Here is a 15768-nt window from a genome sequence, read left to right as displayed (position 1 = left end):
ACTCCACTGTACTGTAATTATTTGTGTTTGTGTTTGTCCCTCATTGCACCTGTGAACTCCTCAAGGACAAGAACTCTGTTTTCTCATTTTTTATGCTTTAAATTATCACATACTAAAATTGACCTTTTTTGGACATATAGTTCTATAAATGTTATCACATGTATAGATTCCTGCAACCATGACCACAATTAGGATACAGAATAGTTCTGTCACACAAGGCACTATCACACACTCCTTCCACCTCTAACCCCTGGAACCCACTGATCTGTTCTCTGTCACTGTACTTTTGTCTTTTTGAGACTGTCATACAAATAGAACCAGACAGTATGTAACCTTTTGAAACTGGCTTCTTTCACTCAGCGTAACGTGTCTGACATTCATCCAAATTGTTATGCATATCAATAGTTTGCTCCTTTTTATTGCTGAGTAGCATTTCATTGTGAGGATTTAATGCAGCTTGTTTATCCATTCATCCACTGAAGGATATATGGGGTGTTTCCAGTTTGGGGCAATTTCGAATACACCTGCTATAAACATTTGTGAAAGGTTTTTCTGTGAACGTGAGTTTTCATTTCTCTAGGGTAAATACCCAGGAGTGGGATCATATGGGCTTACGGCAACTGTATACTTAGCTTTATGAGAAATCAACAAGTGGTCTCCAAAAGCGATACTGTTTTGCTGCTATATCTTACTGGCAATGTATGAGACTTTCAGTTGTTCCACATCCTTCCTAGCACTTGGCATTGCCAGCATTTTTCATTTTTGCCATTCTGTTAGGTGTGTTGTAGCTTCTCATTATAGCCTTGACTTTTATCTTTGTACTCCAGCAATTAGTACATTGGTAGATCCTCAATAAGTATTTGTTGAACTGAAATAAACTTATCCCATTTTTTCACTCCTGTTTCAAATTCACTAATGTTTTCACTATACTTTCTACCAAGCTTTGTGCTTAAAAACCGAAGAAATTGCATAGAAGTACTAAACTCCCTCCTATCCTCCTGTACTCACTCCTTTTCCCAAGTCCTAAAAGAATCACTCTTCCTATTAAAAGATTGATATAGCAATATAATCTATACCTTTCACTCAGACTTAAAGACCTGCAAGCAAGGTTGCTTTTGAAAGGCTTCACTATCACTGCTACTAGTACTAACAATAAGAATCATCATTGGTAACTAGATAATTGGATGAGCCAGGCACTGTGCTAGGGGCTGTCCCTATAGTAACTCACTTACCCCTCCAACCACACGAGGTAGATATTATCCTCTCTTTACAGATGTGGGGACTGAGGTTTAATGAAACTGACAAACTTGCCCAAAGTCATACAGCCAATAAGAGAAGGCACCAGAGTACACACCCAGGTCAGGCTGGTTCCAGAAACCATAGTCCTAGGCATCCTCTCTGGCTGCTCTCCTGGGCAAAGGAACCAGCTGCTCTCTAATCAACAACAAAAACAATCTCAAATCACGTTAATTTTGAAGGAATATAAAACTTCAGGAAGTGAACCATTCTCCTCCTCACATCAGTCTTATGATAACTCCTTCAGATCAGCAATGAGGCACATGGATGAGGGGTGCAGGGACCACTAGTCTGGGAACACTGCACTGCTTGAATGGAGGACAGACTCAGGATTTTAGATCTTATTCCTGTGAAGCCAGCAGCAGACGTGGGACTCAACTGAGGATCACTTGTTGCTCTATGAAAATTACCCCCATTCACTGAATCTTGAACCACATTTACATACTTCTATACTTCAGAGCATCCTCCACGGGAGACATGAGCTGAAGTTATAATAATGGCTGCTTTTTACGTTGAGTCATAAAAATAAAATAGAATTATATATATATAATAAAATTAATAATGTACTAACCTGAATCATCTAATGACTGAGCACATCCAGGGATAACATAGAACTTCAGTCTTTAGAGACATACCTAGCATTAATTCTAATAAAACAAGACATACTAGACTTTTCAGTGGATGCATGGAGTTAAAACTATGGCCAACAAACCATCAAATTGGAATTCAGTAGTTTGGCTTTAGTATTTTGATTTAAAATATTTCTTCTCTCTTTTATTACCTACTTTCTCCCAAACTCATAAACAATATGCTTGGAAGCTGAATCTATTTCTTTTTATGTTATTGACCAAGCAAGAAAGAGACACAAGTCTCAGGACCCTATGTCTTAAGGAGTCCCTTTCCTTAGCCCAAATAGTCAATCATTTCATCCTTCAAGTATGAAATCAGCAGGAAAATGTGTGCACTAAAAAGGAAAGTTATCCAATGAAATTATGTCACAAGCAAACAGTAGTTTTGAGGGATCATCGTTGCTAGTTCCAAAATGTCGACCGTTGTGTGTGTTTTAGTCCCACATAAGGACAACATCAATTTCTAAATTTTCCTTACAGTGAACTACATAACAGAAAGAGGTTTCACCGGCACTCATGCAAATGAGTTAAACTGTTTTAAAACAAAGAGTGCCACCAAGTGATTACTGTCGTGGAAAATTATGGCGCCTCTAAAAATTATTTGGCTCAAAGTCCCAAGTAGTAAAATTCAAGGGTAATGAATTTTATCCATTTGGAGAGCTTCTTTAACCTGTGGCAGTTCCTTTATACTTGGGCCTCCACACAATGTTCCCACTGCAATGCTTAAACACTCAATAATCATAGAGTCTACTGAAAGAATATCATTTAAACAAATTCGTAAGTGGCTTAAAATACACAGTGCCGGTGATTAATGAGGAAGCATTAAAGAGCAGAATGACTGGAAACCTTCCAATCAGCACTCCGAAATGTACTCATCACTGACAAATTTCTCAGACTTGAAACTTTGACAACCTCGAGAAAGAATTCCATATTTATATAAACCATAAGCCACTCAGCAATGATCTGAACTTGCTGTAAAACGCTGATTTTTCTCAAAAGAGCAAAACTTCTTTATCAAGACCACTGAACACAAAGAAGCGATTAAACACACACCAATTTGCATAGGCAACATAGCATTTTCTGTTTAAAAATCAAAACTTTTCATCCAGACAGATACATTTTTCTCTGAGAAGATACCTTTTTAAAAGAAAATAAACACAGCACAATCCAATTTCCCTTGCAAAAAGTGCAATCAAAAGTTTACAGAATTATACCCTATTATAATACCATATATAAGGACGAGCAGCTGATACCAGTTTCTGTTTTCCCCAAAATGCCTCTGGACACTGAGTCTTAAGGAAATAACCAGAGTAGTGTACAGTTTTGTACTTTTCTTTTACAGGATATTCCCACCTCACCTGCAATATTCTTTTGAAATATTAGAATTACCGGGACAAAAACTCAGAAGCATCTCATCACTTTTGTATCAAAGGCATCATTCTTATATAATTCTGACACATGGCTTTCAACCCTTGTGCAAAAAAATTCACCCTACCGAAAAACATGAGCTAATCTCCAAAAGCAATGATAAGCCCCTTGATATTTGCACTTGAGGACTATTACTCACGGGCATAGGTGTGCTCCTTCATCCTCTACTGCCTTGCCGAAGCCCCAGGGAATGGAGAAGTTCAGCCAAGTTTCTCCTTCAAGATCCTCACCCATGGTAGCAAGCCAAATCAGCTCACCTCTGCCTAAAGATGGAGAGAAAGAACTCGGTTTTTGAGTCCTTTATAAGAAGAATGTTTGTATCACAACAAACAACTGCTAGACAAGAAGAGTGAGGGGGAAGGAGAGGAGGAATCGATGCTGCGAGGCCAATCGTATTTCATCACTCAGCTACTTGGAAACCAGATATGCTGAGACAATCACGTGCTTTGAGAGATTTGAGGATGCAAAAGAGGACGAGCTCTGTCTTTTGTAAATTATTAACAGGGACTTTTTTCCTGACCATGAGCAAAGATTCACAGGTTACTCGTTTCAGAAAAAAAGCAATCAGGTTTGGCACGGAGCACATAAATCGACAAGTCAAGAAACAAGATTGATGATCAGAGCTCTGCCACTGACCCCTATGAATCAGGACAACCCTGTGCAGTTAGAATCGAAGCAATGTTACACTGGGAATAAAGCGGCACCTTCTAAAGAGGCCCATAACTGCAATTTCAGCATTTGCCTCTGATGAAAATGAATATTTGCTCCACCCATCTGAGAACTCACTATGGGCTATTTGGCACTATGAGCTGGAATGAAGCCACACCTGCATGCAATTCTCACAGCTCTCCTAGGTTTCAAAGTGCTGTGAACTTCTCACATGGCTTGCTTGTGTTTCATCCAAATTTGAGATTTAACATGCCTGCCTTAAAGCCATTCGAAGTTGCCAGTGTTAATGCTAGATCCTACCGAGTAATTTAAACTCCGTGGGAAGATGCTGATTCAGAAAGCTTTCAGAAAGCACTGGCTTCCCATGACACAGACGGGGACATTTGGGGCACATTGTGTTGAGTGCTATGGAATGTCTCCTTTTCTCTAGACCAGGATTTCTCAACCTCAGCATTACTGACATTTTCGGCTGGATACTTCTTTGTTGCAGGGCTGCCCTGTACACTGGGGGATGTTTAGCAGAATTTCTGGCCTCTACCCACTAAATGCCAGTAGCACCTCCAGTTGTGACAACTAAAAATGTCTCCAGCCATTGCCAAATATCCACTGGGAGGTAGAATCACCCGGGTTGAAACCACTGCTCTAGACCCAATTCTTTCGTGAAGTTTTTCAAAACAGGAGGAATGTTATTTACATTGGAGATAGGCTCATGCCAAACACAGGTGGTAGGTAAATAGTCAAGGCTGTGGGTGAACCCTAGGACTCATATGCAGGTGGCCAATTCGATTTGCCTTAATGGAGACACATTCAAAGTGGGGAATATAGGTCCACCGGTTAGGACTCAGAGCTTTCACTGCTGGGGTCCGGGTTCAATCCCTGTTGGGGAACTAAGATCCCATAAGCCATGCATGGCCAAAATAAATAAATAAATAAAGTGGGGAATACAAACTCCACATTTACATTTGCAAACCGCTCACTATTTGTGACGGTTAATTGTATGTGTCAACTTGACTGGGCCAAGGGATGCCCAGATATCTGGTTAAACATTATTTTGGGTGTATCTGTGAGGTGCTTCTAGATGAGATGATTAACATCTCAACCCGTAGACTGAATAAAGCAGATCACCTTCCCCAGTGTGGGTGGGCCTCATTCAAGGGAGAATTCACTCTCCACCTGACTGTTTCCGAACTGGGACATGGGCCTTCTCCTGACCTTGGACTGGAACTGCACCACTGGCTCTCCTGGGTCCCCAGTTTGCAGATGGCAGGTCATGGGACTTCTCAGCCTCCATAATCATGGGAGCCGACTCCTTATAATCAATCAATCTGTATGTACACACATACACACAAACACACAGACACACACAGACACACAAACACAGACACACAAACACACACACACAAACACACACACACAAACACACACACACACAGGCAGACCTCGGAGATGTGGGTTTGGTTCCAGACCACGGAAATAAAGCAAATATCACAATAAAGCAAGTCATGAATTTTTTGGTTTCCTAGTACATATAAGAGTGATGCTTACACTATACTGTAGTCTATTAAGTGTGCAATAGCATTATGTCTAAAAAAAACCAATGTGCATGCCTTAATTAAAAACAGTTTATTGCTAAAAAAATGCTAACCATCATCTGACAACACAGGGTTGCTCTAAATCTTCGGTTTGTAAAAAATGCAATACCTGTGAAGTGCAATAAAATAAGGTATGCCTGTAAATACAATAATAGCAATCTATTTAAATTCAACACTGAGAAAATTAGGCACATGGTTTCAAAACAAAAAATACAGATCAGCCAGTTCACAGGTGGTGGTGGACATCTTCTCATTAAGAAGACTGCCAAAAAAAATAAACAAATAAATAAAAAAGAAGACTGGCAAAGGACTTCCCTGGTGGTGCAGTGGTTAAGAATCTGCCTGCCAGTGCAGGGGACGTGGGTTCAAGCCCTGGTCTGTGAAGATCCCACATGCTGCAGAGCAACTAAGCCCATGCGCCACTACTACTGAGCCAGTGGTGTGGAGCCCGCGAGCCACAACTACTGAGCCCTCATGCCACAACTACTGAAGCCCACACGCCTAGAGCCCGTGCTCTGCAATGAGAAGTCACTGCAATGAGAAGCCTGCGCACCGCAACAAAGAGTATCCCCCACTCACCGCAACTAGAGAAAAGCCTGCGCACAGCAACAAAGACCCAACGCAGCCAGAAATAAATAAATGAATAAATAAATTTATTAAAAAAAAGAAGACTGGCATGCCTAGAAGAAACCCTGCAATGGGGAAGTTGTCTTGGGAGAAGGAACAGCCTTCAGAGCCTCAGAATTTCCTTTCTGAGTAGGAGCTGGTGTGATCAAGAGGAAAGTGAGTTCCTCACGTGGTACGGTGTGTCAGTATGGCTGTCTGTCCACTCCAGGGCTTATTGTGGAAGTTACTATGGAGGGGTCAGTCTCTGAAGGGTTGAGGTTTGTGCTTTGAGGTTCCTATGGGAAAGGGTATTGAGTGGGCAGGGAAAGAAGGGTGCTGCATCCCATTTCCTTCAGGATAAGAAGGAGTTTTTAATAAAGCAGAATGGTGTTCTGAGATGTGTAAACCACGTCCCCCTCTATGGACTGGATTGTAGGAGGAGGAAGCTGTGTGCCTTGGGAACTGTCCAGGGTGCTCAACGTGGCCTGGAGAGGGGAAAGACCCTCCACTTGAGCGCTGGGTCCCAGAAGCAGGAGCTTCAGGAAATAAACTCTCTTTATGTCTAGCCTATCTCCCATATTTATTCCCTGGCTGGGTGCTGTGGATTCTTCTTTCCTTTTTTTTCAACTTGGAAACACTCACTGACTTGCTGCACTTTTACATTACAGCTGGATACCAAGGATTTATTAAACGCCTACCGAGTGGCCTGTGCAATGGCAAATATGAAAGACTTAGATCATATGTTGCTACCCTCAAAGACCTTATATTCGAGGATGAGAGAGAAAGATGATAAATATCCAAGAGCAGCGGATTTGAAAGATTACATTTCATATTTTCATTTTATGTTTTTACATAAAATTGGATTATTTTGCTTAGTTTAAAAAACTAAAGGTAGGGCTTCCCTGGTGGCGCAGTGGTTGGGAGTCCGCCTACTGATGCAGCGGACATGGGTTCGTGCCCCGGTCCGAGAGGATCCCACATGCCGCGGAGCGGCTGGGCACATGGGCCATGGCCGTTGAGTCTGCGCGTCCGGAGCCTGTGCTCCGCAACGGGAGAGGCCACAACAGTGAGAGGCCCGCGCACCGCAAAAAAAAAAAAAACCTAAAGGTACACTTTGAGTGACTTTACTTATGAACATAATCATCCTTTTTGACTAGCCAATAGAAAAAGAAGACTACTATTTTTTTTTAATTAATTATTTATTTATTCAATTTATTTATTTTTGGCTGCATTGGGTCCTTGCTGCTGTGCGTGGGTTTTCTCTAGTTGCGGCAAGCGGGGGCTACTCTTCGTTGTGGTGTGTGGGCTTCTCATCGTGGTGGCTTCTCTTGTTGTGGAGCTCGGGCTCTAGGCACACGGGCTTCAGTAGTTGTGGCACGTGGGCTCTAAAGCGCAGGCTCAGTAGTTGTGGCACGTGGGCTTGGTAGCTGTGGCTTGTGGGCTCTAGAGCGCAGGCTCAGTAGTTGTGGCTCATGGGCTTGGTTGCTCCGCGGCATGTGGGATCTTCCTGGACCAGGACTCAAAGCCGTGTCCCCTGCATTGGCAGGTGGATTCTTAACCACTGTGCCACCAGGGAAGCCCAAGAATACTATTTTAAAGCTGAGAAAATAATTTTATACTCATCTAAAGGAAGGTGTTGAGAATTATTTAGAGCTGCTCAGATAAAGTCCTTAATTCTGGGTCTGACATTCAAGGCCTCTGCCATCTCTTTCCAACCTTGCTTTCTGGCCCTTTCTCATACTTTCCATGTCAATTATATTAAAGAATGCAATGAGCTCCCTGTGATTTTCCACCTCCAGACATTTGGTTTTTTTCTGTTCCCTCCCATTAGACCACAAATTCCCTTCTTCCTGACCAAAATCAATCCTTCCCCAAACACCGGATTCATAGCCCATTTCCTATGATGTCTTCCACTTTCTCCAGGAGAATTAATCTCCCCACCTGGGTACTTCTAAAGGACATGGTACCTCTGTAAAAGCAGCTATCGCGCTCTGCCTTCCGTTGCAGGGACTTGTGTTCAACTTGCTAAACTCATTGACCATTCTAGTATGCTTTTTGTAGACACTTTAGGATTTTCTACATAGCTGATCATGTGACCTGCAAATGAAATCAGTTTTACTTCTTCCCTTTCGAATCCTTCTCCCCACACCGCCCACCCCCGCCTTGCTTTAATGTACTGGTTAGAACCTCCAGTATAATGTTGAATAGAAGTGGTGAGAGTGGAAATCCTTTCCTGTTCCTGACCTTACGGGAAAAGCATTCTTAAGTAGTATTATACAAAGAATTGATAAACCGAACTTTATCAAAATTTTTAAAATGCGTTCTTCAACAGTGTACGGTGTAGAGAAAATATTTTTGTGTTCCTGAATAAATTTTGCTGAAAACTTGCGATGCTGAGCTAAGAGCAACCCTTGGGAAGGTAATTAAGAACTAGGTACACACTGAGAGAACTCCAGACAGATGGACTTAACTTTGGGGGTATGTGTTTACATTTCAAGGGAAAATGAGGCTCAGGGCCTTGGAGAGCCAGAGACATTCAGGCTTATGCGGTCCCTGAAAACATTTCACTACATTCCAGAAGGTTAGGGTAAGAACCTAGGATCCTTTCATCCTGTCTCCAAGGAGCCAAAGTTTTATTCCCTCTTTTTGAGAGAAGAAGGGGAGGCAGCGGCCTCTTTCTCTTGTTTACAAGCAAAGAAAACCCATTTTTCTTCATTCCTCACCTGTGGATTATCTGGTCCCTCATATAGGAGACTTTTCCATCTGGCTTTCATGTGATGCCCCAGGGGTAAGGTCTGGGGCAAGGGGACCAATGCAGTGATTATTAGGTAAATAACACTAATGACAGTCTGTCTCTAATTCAGAAAGCGTCATGAACACATTCAGGATAAAATGAATGAAGATGGATATTAAAAACTCAACAAAAAGACACTGGGCTTTGATTTCTGTCTCTCTTGCGGTTGGAGGCTGTAAAGAAAAGGTCCTAATTTTCTGAGAAATGGCACATGCCCTCCGGTCAAAAGCAGTTTCTGTGCTCATTTACCTGCCAGTTTTCTCATTTTTTCCTTCATTTTTTTTCTTTTATTGTGGTAAAATATACATAACATAAAACTTACCATTTAAACCATTTTTCAGTTTACAATTCAGTGACATTAGTACATTCACAATGTGCAACAAGCACTACTATCCATTTCTAGAACTTTTTCATCATCCCCCAAAGAAATTCTGTACCCATTCAACAATAACTCTCCATCACCCCCTCCCCAGCCCCTAGTAACCACCATTCTACTTTCTGTCTCTATGAATTTGCCTATTCTAAAGTACCTCATATAAGTGAAACCATAGAGTATTTGTTCTTTTGTCTTTGGCTTATTTCACTTAACATAATGTTTTCAAACTTCATCCATGTTGTAACATGTATGAGAATTTCATTCCTTTTTATGGATGAATATATCCCACTGTATGCACAGACCACATTTTGTTTATCATTCATCTGCTGATGGACTCCTGGGTTGTTTCCATCTTTTGGATATTGTGACTAATGCTGTTATGAACACTGGTGAGTAAGAATCTGTTTGAGTCTCTGCTTTCAATGCTTTTGAATATATACCTAGGAATAGAATTGCTGGATCACAGGGTATTTCTATGTTTAACTTTTTGAGGAACTAGCAAACTATCTCATACAGCAGCTGCACCACTTTTCTTTCCCCCCAGCAGTGCACAAGGGTTCCAATTCCGCACATCCTCACCAACACTTATTTTATCTCTTCCTTCACTTTTGTACTTTTGTCAGCTCATCAGTAATTTTAAGCTTTTAAAAAAGTATTTTATCTAGAGAATTGGTCTGAATAACCCTGCTACTCTTAGAAACAGGAGACCTCCTTTTACTTTTTTTTTTAAACAAATTTTCATGACAATATCACACAGAGTTGGTACAATAAATCTCAAAGTAATATCATTGGCTCTACAGCACCTGGGGAAACTTTTATTTTTGATAGAATGCTAAGAACAAGTACATCTTTAAATTTACATTAAAATATATATTATTTTGAATTCCTAGGTTCATTTTTAGTACTCCTCTTTATACAAATTTCTACCCTTCTCATGTGGCTGACATGGTGTTAACATGAAATGAACATGTTAACACTAAAAATACATCATGGGGCTTCCCTGGTGGCACAGTGGTTAAGAATCCGCCTGCCAGTACAGGGGACACGGGTTCGAGCCCTGGTCCAGGAAGATCCCACATGTCACGGAGCAACTAAGCATGTGCGCCACAACTACTGAAGCCTGAGCCTCTAGAGCCCGTGCTCCGCAACAAGAGAAGCCACCGCAATGAGAAGCCCATGCACTGCAACGAAGAGCAGCCCCCGCTCACCACAACTAGAGAAAGCCCGTGCGCAGCAATGAAGACCCAGCGCAGAAAGAAAGAGAGAGAGAGAGAGAGAGAGAGAGAGAGAGAGAGAGAGAAAGGAAGGAAGGAAGGAAGGAAGGAAGGAAGGAAGGAAGGAAGGAGGGAAGAAAGGAAGGAAGAAAGAAAAGAAAAGGAAACAAAGGCGGATCTATTTTAAAAAAAATAAAATAAAATAAAAATACATCATCGGGCTTCCCTGGTGGCGCAGTGGTTGAGAGTCCACCTGCCGATGCAGGGGACACGGGTTCGTGCCCCGGTCTGGGAGGATCCCACATGCCGCGGAGCGGCTGGGCCAGTGAGCCATGGCCGCTGAGCCTGCGCATCCGGAGCCTGTGCTCCGCAACGGGAGACGCCACAACAGTGAGAGGCCCACGTACCGCAAAAAAAAAATAAAAATAAAAAATAATAAAAAATAAAAATACATCATCCACAGAATAAGTTATTTTAAGTTAAAGTCACCCTTTGGAGAGCAGCCTAGTTGGTGTTTTATAAACATGTTTTTCTCTAGTAACAATAAAAGCTGACTTCAATGAAAATTGAGGAAATGTCGGCACTACTTTTCTGTTATCTACACACTGTCATTTATTTTTCTATTTTCCTTTGTTTTCTCTGTAAAAGAATAAGGAAAATATCACACAGCTTGCTGAGAATAAGACCAGTCTTTTTCAACCTTGAACTTATAGTTAGAAATAACTGACACAGAATGAGATTTTATCCTTCCTGCAGAAAGTAAAGGAAATGTCATTAAAAACATAAATTGATTACAGCCTTTTGAAATTGAAGGGGAAATTTTCCTCCCAAACTCTTTCTCTCAATCTAAATGCTCCGAGTAATATTGTTCAAGGTTCAGATAAGTCGGCTATTAAGTAAATTAGCCTTGAATCTACAACTGGCATTCAAAAACCTGTCTAGCCATGAAAGATTTAAGCTGAATTGTACCTGCAATGAAAAATGAGGAAAGGATTACAAAAGCTCATTACTTAGAATTCACATAGCAATTCATGTTTTCTATGCATCTATAATCAGATGCAAGTCATTGCTCTAAAAGGTTCTGTGCATTTTTCAGTGGGCACCATTCTCCATAAAACTCACAATGGCAGAATTTGCTATTTCCATCCATCTTCCTTCCCTATCATTCATTCAATGTCTACTGAGTACCGAGAGTGACCCAGGCATTGTGTTAGGCAGTAGGGCTAGAGAAATGAATACTGTCTGGGCAAGTGCAGTGACTTCAGCATCCCCTCCCCACAGTGTTTGAGACTGCAGGCTGCAGTTTTGTCTCCCTGCCTGAGCCCTTCGAATCGATAATCCCTTATCCACCGCCCCACATCCATCTGCTATTTGGTTCCTGACCTGGCTTTATCCCTGGGCACTGCTATGTAGGTCTGCCTCACTCCTTCCACATTTTGCATCTTGCAAGCCAGTCTCAGTCACCCTCCACCTTCTCCTCAGCTCTGGAATTCTGCCTAGCTGTAATGCCCAATTCTCCCAATGAAAGTTGGGATTAAGGATGACAGATAAAATAGAGGACTCCCATTATATTTGAATTTCCAATAAACAATGAATTTTTTAGTATAAATATATCCCAGGTAATATTTGGGATGGGACATACTCAGACTAAACAATTATTTGATATTATCTGAAATTCAGATGTAACTGGAGTCCTGTATTTTTATTTGCTTGATCTGGCAACCCTAGGCATGGCAAATAAAATACATTCCTCAAGAAACTGACACTGTGAATTAACATGATGAATCACAGTAGAACTTGTCTGGGACTGGTACTAGGTTGGGTTCCCCTGGAAGCATACCTTAAGATAAGAATCTGAGTGCAAGCGGTTTATTTGGGAGGTGACATAAAAGAGGGAAGGGAAGGAATCTAAAACAGTGTGCATTAACCGACAAGTTACTGCTGTGGATAACTGAGAACCCTCTTCAGAGATGTCTCCCCCAAGAGACAACAGTGCTGCAATATCTTTCCTCAGCTCACATTTGGCATTAGTCGAGGATCGCTCCTGGGGAGTTTAACTCCCCTGCATTTCCAGCCAAGTGTGTCTCGGCAGCCAGATGAAAGCCTCTGGCAGAGAGTGACAGGTGCTTGCAGCAAAGCCAGCAGAGACAGTGAGTGCCAAGGAGATAGGAATAGGCACTGCTGTGACAGCACCTGCTACAGTGATATCTCTATATTGTGAGCCCTGTATAAACTGAGTTAATTTGGGAATCAAACCTAAGTCCAAAAATTGTGGCAAGTAAGAATTGGGAAACACCTCAAAGATAATCTAGTCCAACTCCCTATTTCACAGATCAGGACGTTAGAGAGAGAATTTCTTATCCAAAGCAAAGAGTTACCTTTTGGCAGGTCCAAGATGCTATTTCTATTACTGTCAGGTCACCATCAAACAGTGAAGGATGATTTGCAAAGTACTTTCATATTTCATAGACCCCAATCCTACCACTTCACACCCAAAGGAGAAGAAGCTCTTTGAGTTTGGTCAGGAGTGGGGTGTTAGGCAAGGACCAAAGTGATCTGGGTATTATGTAGACTCAGAGGGCCCCTCTCACTGTGAGCTGAGAACCCAGCCTCCTGCTTGGATCTGGGAAACAGAGGAGGGTGTGAATTAGGAATCAGTCCTCTTTTATGCAGAGGGCACCCTGCCCCAGAGAAAGGTCGCTACCCTTTGTCTATTCCCCATCCTCAGGTCAACTAGGTGCTTGGCCTTCCTCAGATCACACTGAGATCCCATATAAAGAAAGTTGCCTGAGGGAAGATGGAACTTCTCCAGGAGTACCAGGTTAGGCTGACCTCTTTACTCCATCATTCCGGTATTCCTTCAGAGCGGTCCCACAGAAACCTTAGCAGTGGACAGAATTCTTTTTCTGATTCCCTCCCAAATTTGGGGTGAAAATCAAGTGGGATCATGGTGTGAAATCTCTAAATAGCTATAGATTTGTAACCTATGAAAGATAACATAAAATAGAGATTCCAGCTCCTGGCACAGAACTGCCACATAACAGACACTCAATAAATGTTTAATGAATGAGGGACAGAGTCCCTGAATTGCAACTTATTGCTTACCCTCACTTAAAAATCAATGTATTCTACTTTTTGCTCAGTTTGTTAGGAACCCTTGACTACATGATTTGACACCGATGTTCATACTCTGTGCCCTGGGATATAGGGTGCAGCCATTAGTATTAGGAGTAGCTAAGGAAAAGGAAGGCAAGTATGGAAAAAAAATACCCAATGCAAACTTTATGACCTGAACAAAATTTTGACAGAACTAATAGTCTTTGAAAGGTATCCATGAGGCTTTTATTTATTTAAGCATTTATAATTTAAACCAAAACAAGAAAACCAATCAAGATAATGTAACTGATTCTAACTTAGAATTTTTCTCCAGCCATATGTAGCAACTAATAATTTCCTTATCTGGCCCATAAATGACCTCACAGTAAGTCAAGGAAATTCAACTGGGATCTTAAATGTCATATTTAACATTATTTTTCACCTCTTTTTTTTTTTGCGGTATGCGGGCCTCTCACTGCTGTGGCCTCTCCCGTTGCGGAGCACAGGCTCCGGACGCGCAGGCTCAGCGGCCATGGCTCACGGGCCCAGCTGCTCCACGGCATGTGGAATCTTCCGGGACCAGGGCACGAATCCATGTCCCCTGCATCAGCAGGTGGACTCTCAACCACTGCGCCACCAGGGAAGCCCCTAGTTTTCACCTCTTAACTCAATATGCCAGACCTACACTTAGAGCATTACAGATCGTAAGCAAACCCACTTATCAGCGTCACTTTACAAAGTAAAGTGACACTTTACTTTAGTAAAGCTGTTGGGGAAAGCAGTGAGATGGTAGTAAGCAGCATAGTAAGTCTCTTCTCCAAGCACTAAACACCAAACCGTAGAAATGAACTCAACCTGCAATGCTCTGCATGTCTTCAAGATGTGTGTGGTAAAATCTTTATGTCTATTTAATGAGAACTTTACTTCTTGAAATCACATGTTTTCTAAGAAGACAATGAGTGTAACCTTAAGTCTGTATCACTCTGAGCTTTCTTTATGGACACAGTGTCTTAAATTCCAAGGAATTCAGACACGAGTTCTTAAAAGGCTCTTGGACACCACTGAGTCCATTCGACTCATTTTACAAATGACACGATCAATGCCCAGAGAAGTTAAGTGAGATTCTCTAGCCCAGGGCTCAGCAAACTTTTCCTGTAAAGGGCCAGATAGTAAATAGTTTAGGCTTTGTGGGCCCTATGGTCTCTGCCACACCTTCTCAGCTCTGTCACTGTAGTGTGAGAGGCAATACAGTTGGCCGTCGATATCTGTGGTTTTTACATTCACAGATTCAACCAATCACAGATCTAAAATATCCACACACAAAAAAAATTCCAGAAAGTTCCAAAAAGCAAAACTTGAATTTGCTGCACACCGGCTACTATTTACATAGCCTTTACACTGCATTTACAACTATTTACATAGCATTTACATTGTGTCAGGTATTATATCTAGAGATGATTTAAAGTATATGGGAGGATGTGTGTATGTCATATGCAAGTACAATGCAATTTTATATAAGGGACTTGAGCATCCTCAGATCTTGGTATCCACGGGGGTCTTGGACCTAATCCCCTAAGGATACCGAGGGATGACTGTACTTTGACAAATGAGCATGGCTGTGTTCCAATAAAGCTTTATTTACAAAAACTAGTGGTGGCTTGGGCTTGGCCTCTGGGCTGTAGTTTGCCAAACCCTGATCTAGATTGCACAGCTGAATAATGTCATAGCCAGGCCAGACCCAGCTTCTATTGAGTGGCTATGTTTATTTATTCATCTAACTAATACCTACTAAGAGTATACTGAGTGCCAGACATGAGGTGGGATGGTAAGACATTCTGGTACAGTTGAATAACCCCACGTCAAGACTGTAATACTTTGTCTATAGGGATAAAATTTAGCAGTCTCTACTAATTGTGTCTCAAGAAAACATCTTCAATTGGAGATCAAATTTCTGATCATGGAAACTGTCTATGAGACACGAAAATTTGATCATCTCTAGAACTAACAGCATAATACATCTGCAGTTGTAGGTCTCTGTTCTCAATGCATAGGTGGCCCTGATCGTTCT

The 15768-nt window shown here is 41.6% G+C and overlaps 1 long non-coding RNA gene across 1 annotated transcript in view; it reads right to left on the bottom strand.

Annotated features, from left to right (window-relative positions):
• Positions 1-3508: 3508 nt before the first annotated feature.
• LOC125963092 (uncharacterized) overlaps positions 3509-15768 on the bottom strand; it is a 59192-nt gene continuing 46932 nt past the window's right edge. Inside the window, exon 3 of the long non-coding RNA XR_007474884.1 lies at positions 3509-3616. This is a non-coding gene — a long non-coding RNA (uncharacterized LOC125963092). The remainder of the gene's footprint in view (positions 3617-15768) is intronic.

This window comes from Orcinus orca, chromosome X (assembly GCF_937001465.1).
Source record: "Orcinus orca chromosome X, mOrcOrc1.1, whole genome shotgun sequence".
Classification (NCBI taxonomy): Eukaryota; Metazoa; Chordata; class Mammalia; order Artiodactyla; family Delphinidae; genus Orcinus; species Orcinus orca.
This window is presented reverse-complemented; position numbering and strand designations above follow the sequence as displayed.